General features: G+C 33.4%; 2 protein-coding genes and 1 non-coding gene across 4 annotated transcripts in view; 2 read left to right on the top strand and 1 right to left on the bottom strand.

Moving 5' to 3' along the window:
• Positions 1-13,324, top strand: part of LOC131685101 (RING finger protein 17) — a 519,412-nt gene that overhangs the window by 95,201 nt on the left and 410,887 nt on the right. The window lies entirely within an intron of this gene.
• LOC131685118 (uncharacterized) overlaps positions 1-13,324 on the bottom strand; it is a 210,792-nt gene that overhangs the window by 93,964 nt on the left and 103,504 nt on the right. The window lies entirely within an intron of this gene.
• Positions 935-1,008, top strand: Trnai-aau (transfer RNA isoleucine (anticodon AAU)). Its single transcript has one exon. It is a non-coding gene; the product is annotated as a tRNA-Ile (tRNA).

Here is a 13,324-nt window from a genome sequence, read left to right as displayed (position 1 = left end):
CACACAATCCAATCTGTCTAATATCTCCGAGATTACGGTGCAGATAATATCAGTTTGAAAAAAAAAATGTGACCAATTTACTTATACATTACTTAATGTACAATTTCGGAGCCCTGTTCGCACAGTCAACTCAGACTTTATGTTAATTTTTTCACTCCTGTCGTGGGTAAAAAAAATATTAAATCTAGCTTTTGAGGTTGTACAATCACCATAATCAATTAATATTTGCTTCCATCTGTGCTCTTTTGTTTCCACCTTTATCAAATTTATTATATCAAATACTGAAGGAATGGAGCCAATTAACGGTTTTGTGAATATTTAAAATAATTACCAACCACAAATTTCCAAATACCAAATAATACTAAAATCACACAACAGCTTGATAAATTTGTCAAACAGAGACTGTTATGATGATTTCAACAACTCCGATATTTCGTTTGGCCCAATACGAGCACAACGGGTATTTTTTTTTTGCATTACCAGCAACCATTAGTTCGCCACAAAATTTCGCACACTTTGGGAAACAACAAAAGAAAGAAAAAAACACAATAAATTGGTTCAATAAAAATTACATTTGTCGAAACAAAATCGAACAAGCTGTGGTGGTAAAGTCTCGTGTAGGTACACATATGTCGACATTTGTTTTTTTTTTGTGCTGGCTATTTCGAGTTTAATTTTTTTTTGGTCAACCATATGCGAGGGTGGGTGGTGCATGAGAAAAATGCTAATTAGCGATGTAGATTTTGGCTTTGTGTTCTGATTGATTTCCGATTCGAAAAATATAAATTTCGACAAATAATAGGAATGTGTCATTATGGCGAAATATGTAGAATAAAGCCATGTGCAATTATTTTTTTAAGATTACTCTAAATAGAGTGAAAAATTATTTCATACAATGGAGACGCTTGATTAGTGAAGTAGTGAAAGACTAAGCGGCTCCATAGCTCAGTTGGTTAGAGCGTCGTGCTAATAACGCGAAGGTCGTGAGTTCGATCCTCTCTGGAGCCAACTTTTTTTTTCGATGAGTGATGTTCAGTTAATCTCAACGAACAAACGGCTAAAAGGACGACAAACAAAGCCAAATCATGGACTGGTTTTTGTAGCAAGCGAGGAGATGTTATGACAACTTTAAAACTTTTCAAAGTGGCCCTCACACAACAGTTTTTCTTTTGATCCTTCTTCTACCAACAACTCCGAGAAATGTACTTAAAGATACTGTGCGTGGACGGCTTGGTAGGGCTCTGTTTTCCACGGCTTGAGACCATTGATCAATATATTTGTGATGATTTTAGGACACTCGAAAAAAAAATTTGTTGAATTACGTTTTGTCGCGAGAATTTTTCGACCTGTGATTTATTTACTTTTCGGCTCGGCATTCATTCTTCAGTGAGCAGCTTCCGCTTTTTCTATTTCCTCCAAATGCTACAAAATCTAGTCAATCAATATATTAAAATGTTTCGTTCTAGCACATGGTATTTTTTACCTTCTATCGCGATACTTACAGGAACTAAACGTGATGTAGATTGAGGCTTACCTGAAAAAACGGTGAAACAAAAACATAATTAGTTATAAAATTCGTGTTTATAGGTTTTGATGTTGGGTAAAGTGCCTATTTTGGCCCTACTTGGGTTCTTAACTATTTTATTAAAAAGTCGGCCAACAATCTAAGGAACGTGTATAAAGTAAAATAAGCGTTCTAAAGAATCAATATAGTAACACAAACTGTCTGAAAACGATGAATTGCTCGTGTTTGAGGGCAACATAAACTCGAATCGAGTGCCCCAGTTACCGCCCTATCATTCGAATGAACACGTTTAACAAAGACTGACTTCAGATGTGTAGCGTGATAATAGAAACAGGGTGAAAATATTAAATGTATTAAATTCCAAATTTAAAATATAAAATTAAAAAAAATAAAATAATACATATATCTATCTGTATATATAAAAGCCAATGTCTGTATGTATGTGATTTATGGACTCCCAAACGGCTTGACCGATTGCCGTAAAAATTTATACGTAGTAGACATTTGTTATGGGGCGTGTTTGAGTGCTATTTGTTGGGAAATATCTGCCGCCAGATGGCGCTTCGGAACAAATTGTGTTTTACTACTATTTGGTTGAAAGTCGCAGCAACGCGCGACGGGTACAGCTAGTAAAACATAAAATATAAAAAGAAAAATATAAATATGAAATATAAAATATAAAATATAAAATATAAAATATAAAATATAAAATATAAAATATAAAATATAAAATATAAAATATAAAATATAAAATATAAAATATAAAATATAAAATATAAAATATAAAATATAAAATATAAAATATAAAATATAAAATATAAAATATAAAATATAAAATATAAAATATAAAATATAAAATATAAAATATAAAATATAAAATATAAAATATAAAATATAAAATATAAAATATAAAATATAAAATATAAAATATAAAATATAAAATATAAAATATAAAATATAAAATATAAAATATAAAATATAAAATATAAAATATAAAATATAAAATATAAAATATAAAATATAAAATATAAAATATAAAATATAAAATATAAAATATAAAATTTAAAATATAACATAAAAACCCGTTTTAATCCACCTAGTGGTGCAATTGTGCCATTTATCATTTATCCTAACTACGATTCCATGGCTGGTTATGTTTAATATAATGGTGGAACTGTCTATTAGATATTCAGTGCGATTTACACATACGTACAATGAATCGACAGCTACGAACTTGAGTTGCTATAAGTCGACGCTGAAACACTTGAAACCAGCGGCTGATCCAGGAGAAGGGGTTCGGAAGTTTGGACCCCGCCAAAAAATTTCAACTTGTTAAGAAATTTTAAATTGGTCCCTCAACTCAAAATCATTTCAAACCAAATTTTTCCAAGACCACTAGGAAAGTTTATTCTAGAGGAACTGGAAAATTTTATTCGCGTGGTGGGGTACTTGCTGAGGGAAGGGTGGTAAGTGATGTGGGGGGTGCCCCTCACCGTATCCCCCTAACTACGTTCCTGTTAAAATACAGAAAACCTATGCAAGTCAAAAAAAAAATGGTCGGCATTAGGTTGACGATGTTCAGAGTGATTGCATAACCTTTCTATAGGAGAAAGGAAAAAATGTGAATTTGCTGTGTCCGCACTCTTAAACCCGTAACTCCGGAATCGGAACTCGGAATTTAATGAAATTCAATAGCAGCCTATGGGAACATTGTACCTTTCATTTGAGATAAGTTTGATGAAATCGGTTTAGCCATTCCTGAGTAACCGATGTGCTTACTTTTAGTCACATACATACATACACACGCACAGACATTTGCCGAATTCGACGAACTGAGTCGAATGGTATATGACAGACGGCCCTCCGGGTCGGGATTAAGTTGACGGTGTTCAGAGTGATTGCATAACCTTTCGTTAGGAGAAAGGCAAAAATAAGAAACAATCATTCGAAAACGGTAAATTGATAATTCAAAATGGACTAATTAAGATTAAAAATTAGCGATTAAAAATTATAAATTGAAGATCAATATTACAAAAATGCAAGTTAAAAATTCCACATTCAGAATTCAAAAGAAAAATCATATATTAAAAAATTTAGCTGTTGAAAAATTTTAATTTCGAATTTCAAATAGTAATTTTAAAATTTTGAATCTCACCTAATAAATATTAAATTGTGGAATTTGGGAATTTTAAAATCTTGAAATATTTAGATTTTGATACCGAAACTGTGAAATTTTGAAACTTTGAAATTTGGAATTTTGAAATTTTGAATTCTTGAAATTAAGAAATTAATTTTTAGTTTTTAATTTAATTTTCGATTTTAAATTTTCGATTTCCAATTTTCAATTGGCAATTTTTAATGTTCAGTTTGCAATTTTCAATCATATTTTTTAGATTTTAATTTTAAATTTTAAAACATTAGTAAAATTCTGGGAAAGCTGGTCTCGCGAGCATAAATTCATAGTACCCACTCTCATTTCTTACATCGATTCAATTTATTTCTTTGTTACCATCCGTTCACCAGATTGTTGTCTGTTCTGACATATAGCCGTTGCAAGCATTCGGCTCCTAGCCTCGTCGTCTGTTGTTCTTTGGTATTCAAGCAACAATTTCGTTGATTTGTTGTATTTATCGCCTAATGGCCCTACTACTACACTGTTTTCAGACAATCTCTGGTTGCTCGATAATACCCTCAACCGACAGAATATGGAGCAGAACGGTACTTTCGACGAACAGAACCCAGGCTATGCATTTTGTATTTAAATATTTGCAATATATATTTCGAAGACTCCAAAGTGTATATAGATGGCGCTGTATGGCAATACATGACCAATACTCTTAAAACTGAAATAAATCACTTAGATAAACTGTTTTATCGTTTTAGATAAAAAAAAAGTTATTTGTGTGCACTTTTTTGGCATATTCTACGCAAACAGCTATTTTCCATAACCTGCGTAGATGGCGCACATTGAAAAAATAATGCTACTTACGACAAGGAAAGTCTCTTGTGCTCTGAATATGCATCATGGAGGTATGGTGTCATCCAGGAGTCGCTCAGCTGTTTTTATCCGCGACATGAATAGCAACTATGCAACTATGTAACTTTAAATGTTCGTTGATTTGATAGCATTGCACAGTGGTCCAGATCGCTAATTTAGGAGGAATTTTTACTTTCTGACAAACCTGTATAATTTAGCCGTATCATGTCTTAGGATGAATTTGTGTACTTTAGAAGATGCTTCTTTTTATTGGAATAGTTATTAGGGTGGTTCTAATTTATCTAAAATACGAAAATAAACTTTTTACTGATGAAAGATAGAGCTCCACAGTCTTCCACAAAGTTGTAAAGTAACTTATTTTGAATAAATTTGTTGAACATATTAAAGCTCTATCTCTTTTAGTTTTTGTTATACAAGAAATTTAAAAAAAAAGATTAGGGTGTTCCTGAAAAAAACGTTTTTTCAGTATAACTTTCGTATCTTTTACTTTTTGTTAACACAACCTTTGAACAGCTTATTGAAAACTTCAAGCCGAGTATTTTTCTCCAAGACACCGAAGGTCTAACTTTTTTCTTTAAAAAGTTATGGACACTTTTCGTTAAAAAAATAGCCTATTTCAAGGCTCAATATCGCTGATGCGGGCACCTAAAATTGAATTCTGTTTCCACCACATGAAAGACCATACTTATTAGTATATTTGAGCAAAAATTGGCGAATACGATATTTTTTTAAAATTTGCAATTTAGATTTAAAGTTTGTAGTTTTGCAGGTTCAACGCATTAAAGCATTTACACACATATCGTTGTATTATGAAAAAAGCCACTTTCAAATATCATTCTCTCATCGCAGCAAGCTTTGCATAAGTGAAACGACTGTCAAAAAAGGTTTCTGATTTTATTCGTTTTAAATAAAACTAGTAAATATGGATATTAGTCGAAGAGAGTTGGCGAATTTGCTTATTGCTGGTAAAAAGACAGATGAACTGCTTAAGTTCATTACAAGTAGTAATCCAAATGTAAAATTGAGACTTGTTAGTGCTCGGAAGAAAATAAAAATCTTCATGTTGGAATTTAGAAGGTTGTGGATTCGGAGTAAGCGCACGCAAATTCGGTTTGAGCTGGAAAATTTTGTGTGGCTTGAAGGAAAGCTAAGATTCGAAGTCGAAGGTAAAGGTAAAGGCCGAAAGAGGAAACCATTTTCCGAAATATGTCGCAGAGCCAAAATAAAAAGATTAGGAAAGTTGCGCGATAAGTATTCCACGGAAGAACTTGGTTTAGCGTCAGCCGTCAACGCTAATTCTACTGGTTTCCGTTTAGTTGGCAGACAAATCGAACGATTGTCGAAAAGTCCCGTCAGATCTACCGTAGAGAATTTAGGATCTATGGCTGTCCCGATTGCAGAAGCGTTTACTGCGGAGGAGGCACTTAGATTTATTTGTGAAAATGATTTTTCTAAGGCGCAGTACCAAAACATACGCAGCTCAGTTATGCAGAAGGGTTTGGACATTTATCCCGCGTATAATAAAATAGTAGAAGAAAAGAAACTATGCTATCCGATCGGTATGTACTATTCTCAAAGATTCGTCCCTGAATCAACAATTTTTTTCAGGAATTTCTGTTCAGCCTTCTTGTGCGTATGTTCCCCTTCAAGCTCTTGTTAACCATACCGTGGAACGACTCATCTCGTTTCTGAATATTGGAGTTCTACCACTGCATCCTGAGGATAATACGTTTGTTATCTTTAAGTAGGGCTGCGATGGAAGCAGCAACCATTCCCGGTAGGCAACATTATTTTTCTTCTAAACTTTGACTGACAGTCTCTTTTCCACTTGAACATAGATACAAGCAAATGTGCGTTGACGAAGATGAAAATGGAGAACTATTCGAGTATAACGATTCGCATATATTTGCTCTATCTATAGTACCTTTACGTGTAGTTAGTCGCCGGAAAGATGAGTCAAGAGATTGCATTCTTTGGAATAATGATTTTCCATCTTCAGTATCCCTGTGCCGACCAGTAAAATTAATTTTCAAGAAGGAAAATCCTGAACTAACAAAGGATGAAGTTGCCGCGATGAACAAGCAAATCGATGAATTAGTCCCGACTATAGTAAATGTTAATATGCGCAAGATTCCGATTAGTTCAAGCTTCATATTTTCCATGGTTGATACGAAGGTAGTGAATGACGTAACAGGCACACCGTCTCAAGCGTGTTATATATGCAAACGCTCCGGAAAGCGATTGAATGATCCTTTACTGGAAGCCAGCGATCCACCGGATAGTTTATATGTTTTTTCACCTTTACATGCATTAATACGAGCAATGGAGTTACTATTGAATATTGCTTACCGTTTTAGCTCTAGCAAAACCGCGTTGGCGCGTAGGCAAAAATACCAGCGAGCTTAAGGAACGACAAATAAAAATTCGACAAGCGTTACGTGACCGTTTAGGTCTTCGTATTAGCGAACCTTTGCCAGGTGGCGGAAATTCTAACGATGGTAACACAGCTCGAAAATTTTTCAGAAACCGAGATGTCGTTGCAGAAGAAACCGGGTTGGACGAAATGTTGCTAGAACGTATGTATGTGCTATTAACAGTCATCAACAGCAAATTGGGAATTAACGCGGATGCTTACCGGAGTTACGCCAAAGATACACGATTGCTTTATGTACGCCTGTATGGTTGGTACGCTCTCTCACCAACCGTGCATAAACTCCTGGTCCATGGAGGAAGCCTTATTCAACATAACATGCTGCCAGTAGGTATGTGCAGTGAAGAAGTTCAAGAAACCAGGAATAAAAGTATTCGCAGATTCCGAGAATTCCACGCACGCAAATTCGATCGACTCGTCAATCTTGATGACGTTTTCAAGAGACTTCTTGTTTCATCAGATCCTATAATTTCTCTTAAATGTAAACGTCGAATTCAACGAGCACCGCTGGATATACCTGAAAATACAATGCATCTACTTTTGAATTAATTGGCATTGAATAAATTCTCCTTATATAAATCATAAATTGTTGTCATAGCCAAATTATTTTTAATGAACACATTCTGTATTGTTGATATGTAAGCAAAACAGAAAAGGAAATACAAAGGCTTTAGGCAATTTCTTTTATGTCGCTATGCGATAAAATTTAAAACTTTGGTTAGTAAATTTAAAATTACATGCTTAAAAAAAATAATATTTTCCAATTTTTGCTCAAATATACTTAAAAGTATGTTCTTTTCTATGGTTCAATCCGAACTTACTTTTATTTGCCCCAATCAGAGATAATGACATTTGAAAAAGGGCTATTTATGAGCGAAAAGTTTCCATAACTTTTGAAAGTATAAAGTTAGACTTTCAGAGTTATGAAAAAACGTGGATTGAAGTTTTCTAAAAGCTGTTCAAAGGTTGTTTTAACAAAATATAAAATTTCTTTCGAACATTAACAAGTCTCAATTTTACATTTGGATTACTACTTGTAATGAACTTAAGCAGTTCATCTGTCTTTTTACCAGCAATAAGCAAATTCGCCAACTCTCTTCGACTAATATCCATATTTACTAGTTTTATTTAAAACGAATAAAATCAGAAACCTTTTTTGACAGTCGTTTCACTTATGCAAAGCTTGCTGCGATGAGAGAATGATATTTGAAAGTGGCTTTTTTCATAATACAACGATATGTGTGTAAATGCTTTAATGCGTTGAACCTGCAAAACTACAAACTTTAAATCTAAATTGCAAATTTAAAAAAAATATCGTATTCGCCAATTTTTGCTCAAATATACTAATAAGTATGGTCTTTCATGTGGTGGAAACAGAATTCAATTTTAGGTGCCCGCATCAGCGATATTGAGCCTTGAAATAGGCTATTTTTTTAACGAAAAGTGTCCATAACTTTTTAAAGAAAAAAGTTAGACCTTCGGTGTCTTGGAGAAAAATACTCGGCTTGAAGTTTTCAATAAGCTGTTCAAAGGTTGTGTTAACAAAAAGTAAAAGATACGAAAGTTATACTAAAAAAACGTTTTTTTCAGGAACACCCTAATCTTTTTTTTTAAATTTCTTGTATAACAAAAACTAAAAGAGATAGAGCTTTAATATGTTCAACAAATTTATTCAAAATAAGTTACTTTACAACTTTGTGGAAGACTGTGGAGCTCTATCTTTCATCAGTAAAAAGTTTATTTTCGTATTTTAGATAAATTAGAACCACCCTAATAACTATTCCAATAAAAAGAAGCATCTTCTAAAGTACACAAATTCATCCTAAGACATGATACGGCTAAATTATACAGGTTTGTCAGAAAGTAAAAATTCCTCCTAAATTAGCGATCTGGACCACTGTGCATTGTAAGGGGGAACACGGGGTGATGCCAATCGAGCTTAGGTTTCTTTGGTCTGAGTGAATCAATTTCTGTGTTTGTTTTGTGTTCATTTGACCAACTAGGAAACTAATCCATAGGACATTAAATGTACGTGCGAAATACGCATGGTCTTGTCTGAGTGGAAGTGCAATGATCTCAAAAACTCATAAATACACCAGAATATGGTGTTGAAATGGGTCTTCGGGATCATGGTGATGGTGTTTTCATGGGTTGAATCCACTCCAAACACTCTCAAAACACTATGCAGTGGGATGAATTTGGACCATGAGCATGGGGGCATAATGGGCTTTTCGTTTGCTTGGGATGAAAATGTTTGAGTGAGATCCCTGTGAAGGTTGAAGATAATGCTGTCAAAAACACCCCATTCCTTCCTTCGTTATCCTGAAACCTGGGTATGTCTCATCTCAGACCACACTGTGTACTTATGACAGTCAGTTTCCCACGTATCAGTACTTTAAACAATCAGCACACTATGGAAAAAACTCTGTGTGGAAGTACCCAAGACAAAAATAATTAGCTCAACAAAAATTAATACAAAATCTACGGGCGAATGACCATTTGGTTAAAGTCCCCAATAAACAAATTATAATTACAAATACAAAATATTTCGCACAAACTTTTGTCCAACCAGTAACAAGTGCTAAAACACCAGCAAAAGTTGAATCAGCCACATCGTCTACCAGCGCATTAGAAGAAGCTATCAGCATCGCGAGCGAGATGGCAGCACACAAGGAAGAGGCGGTTTCACGACCGTAATCCGCAATTCGAAGAAACAAGTCAAAGCAATCGACAAGACACCGGATGTGACAATAGTATGAACGAAAGCGTCAACGAAATTTTAAATTTAAATTTTAATTTTCAAGTTTTAATTTCAAATTTGAATTTGAAATTCTGTTTTAAATTTTGAATAGTAAATTCTATACATATATTTTATTATTTTACATTTTATTTCATAAAATTTTTAAATTTTTTTTGCTACTTATTTTTTTTTAAATTAAGGAATTTCAATTCTAAATTTGGAAAAAAAAAATATTTTTGATTTTTTATCTATTTTTTTAACTCTTAACGTATTAATTTTCAAGTTTTACTTTTTAAGTTTCAAGTTACTTCTTAATTTAAAATTTTAAATTTTAAATTAAGAAGTTTTGGTTTATTAATTCTCATCAGCTTAAGGGGTTACACCGCTGTAGATCACGATAAAATGGGCATTTATGGCATAAGTAATGAATCACAAAAAAATTCGGGTTATTTCATCACAAGATGGCGGATGTGCAGCATTTTCCCATACGCGCGTTTTTGGAAGGGGTCCACGGCCGGAAATCTATCTCCGGTAATTTTTGACTTGGAGCAAAAAACTTAAGTTTTTTCTGATTCCTTATATCAATAATAGCTAGCGATGTACGATTTTTCGTGAAATGGCGCAGTTTTGAGTGAAAAAAGCCCGAAAATATCACAAAAATCGACACAAAATTGTCAATTAAAAAATATCAACGAATTAAAGACTAGAACCTTACGTACGCTACGCTGGAGAAATCAATTTCGAATACGCTGTAAAAATTTCAAACCGATCAAAAATCATTTGTTTGAGTTATGTTTCCGGCTAGTTCAAAAAATTTGGTTTCGAGAAAAACGCGGTTAAAGTTTTCAATATACTCAGGGTATACATAAGAGGCGTTAGAGTAGAATTGAAAATTTGAACGTTTATATATTGTTTTCGGCTTCCATTTTTGGGATATCATTCTTAACATCCTTTAGCACATTTTAGACCGATAAACAAAAATTCATTTTTTTTTTAAATTCTGCTGTGGTGTCTTAAATCAGAAATCCTGTTCTTGCGGGACATCACGCAGGACTAGGATTTTGCTCAGAAACACAAATTGTCTTTTCATTTTTCGGAGATAGCGTCAATCCGGCGCTAGCTTAGTCCTGTCACTAAGCTAGTGTCGGGTTCTAATGGAAATTGAAAATTGAGAATCGAAAAGTGAAAAATAAAAAGTAAAAATGGAAAAAGTAAAAAACCAAAAACTAAAAGCTAAAAGTAAAAGTGAAAAGCAAAAAGTGAAAAGTAAAAGTGAAAATTTTATATTGAATATTGAAAATCAAAAATAAAAAACCGAAAATTGAACATTGAAAGTTGAAAAGTGATGAGTGACAAGTGAAAAGTAAACAGTAAAAAGTGAAAAGTAAAAATTGAAAATCAAGAAATAAACACAGTAAATAGAAAAAATAAAATAGAACGTAGAAAGTAGAAATAGAAAATAGAAACTAAAACATCAAAACAAATTATGAAATAGGAGAATGGAAAATAGTGATTGGAGAATAGAAAATTAAAAAGTGAAAATTAAAATATGAAATCGATGATTTAAATAGAAACTAGAGAATAGAGAAAAGAAAGAAGAAAATGGAAAATTGTAGATTATCAATTGAAAATTGAGAACATTGATAATTTCAAAATGAAAAATAAACTCGAAAATACAAAGAAGGTATAACATATGATATATAACATTGAAAACTGAAAATTAAAGTTAAAAAAAATTATTCGATGCTAAAAAATTAAAAAAATAATGAGGAAAAGTTAAAAGTTATGAAGAAAAAATGTAGTTAATTACAAACTTAAAAATAGAAATTAATAATAATATTTGTAACTAATTGAAAATCGAAAATTTAAGTTTTAAAATCTTAAACCGTGAAAAAAATTGAATTGAGGATTAGAAATTAACAATTAAATACTCAAATTTTATATAAAATAAAGATTAACATCCCGAATTAATAACCAAAAATGTTTTTTTTTAATATAGAAATCATAAATTAAGAATCCAAATCAAAATTAAAATGAAAAATTCTAAGTTAAACATGTAAAATTACAAATTCAAAATTACAATAAAATTTTGAATCAATTATTTTGGATTTATTTTTTCGGGTCGTCTTGCTTGAATCCATCTAATATCACAAACGAGTGGCACATCAGGTATTCTGACACTTAACTTTGATTTTAATTGGAAATATTGCTACTTCGAATGAAGCTGATTCGAAGTAGCAATATTTCCCATAGTTCATCTCCTTTCATTGAATCGTACGCTGCCTTGAAATTCACAAACAGATGATGATTCTGCTAGTAGTATTCCCGGAATTTATTCACAATTTATCACAGGGTAAACATCTGATTCGTCGTTGATCGTTGTTTGCGGTACCCCTGTTTTGATATGCCCTGACAAAAGATTTAGTCAAATAGCACAGTTTGCTAAACAGAACATGGAAGGGTAACTTAATAGGCGATTACAAATAAGTTTTTGGGCCGGACCCAAGTTTACCCCGCTTATAACACGAGTATGACTACTGAACTTGATACTAATAGTCTCACTCATAGGTTTATGTGTTTGTGTGACACAAAGAGTCCAACCTTAGGGCTCCAAACGATGCGTTGTCCTAGGACTTAAGCTGCATAAATTTGCTTAATTAGGATTAATTTTGTTAATGGTTTTCTCCGATCACGAAAAGCGTCCGGTCAGCAGATGCCGCCAGGCGTAATTAGCAGTTAGTATTTGTAGCTCTACCCTCGTTAAAGCGGCTAGAATTGTAACATGTTGTATAAAGCTCTACATAAGAACCGAACAATCCAAGCTTGGATAAGCAAATCCCATGACAATAGTAGCAGCCTTTGTGGCTACCCCATATAATAAACACAAACTGAACCGGAGCAGAGCCGCAATGGTCCTCATCCGATGGGTTCTGATTTTAATTCAATCTGTTTCCCATATTTTATCATTTGCATATTTGTGGTTTCATCCAGGGTACCGAATTCCTGCTAAAAACGATTGAACTATAGAATATCCCCGTATAGTCCGGGACCCGGAGAGCTTATTTACACTATCGCACTTTGTATGGGAAACCCAAATCTCAATCCCTCAATCAGAGCCGTGAAACGTGGACTGGCTGACAATGAGTAAATGATTTGAAAATAGTGTCGTATTGTGGGGAAACAACACACAGAACACCCAACAGAATCAGGAGCTTCCTGAGTGTGTGAAGTGCACTCTTGGTTCGGTGTGGCGCACCAATCTGCCTACCTACCTACCTACCTACCTAGCTTCCGTGAGTCGAGTCGTGAGGCAGACATATTTCTGCTTTCCGGGGTAGCTGCGTGTGGCTAGATCGGGACGAGATGTACGATGGTGGTACTTTTCCAGGTCTATCCCGAGTGAGAATGGATGGCAGTGAAATACGGTCGGAATTGATGGGTTGAAGGGCTTGAATCATTGATGTACATTACAACTACCAGTGGTACAAGGTGGCTTCCTTATGGTACACCTTGTTAGTTGTTACAGGTCTCGATTTAAACATTTTTCCAGAATTTTTTTTAAATATTGTTACTAGTTTAACTCAAACAATCGTCTAGAGATCTAGTTCCTACAAAAATTCCCAAATTTCT

Source organism: Topomyia yanbarensis, chromosome 1, assembly GCF_030247195.1.
Source record: "Topomyia yanbarensis strain Yona2022 chromosome 1, ASM3024719v1, whole genome shotgun sequence".
Taxonomy (NCBI): domain Eukaryota; kingdom Metazoa; phylum Arthropoda; class Insecta; order Diptera; family Culicidae; genus Topomyia; species Topomyia yanbarensis.
Note: the sequence above shows the minus strand (reverse complement) of the source record. Positions and strands in the feature narration are given on the sequence as shown.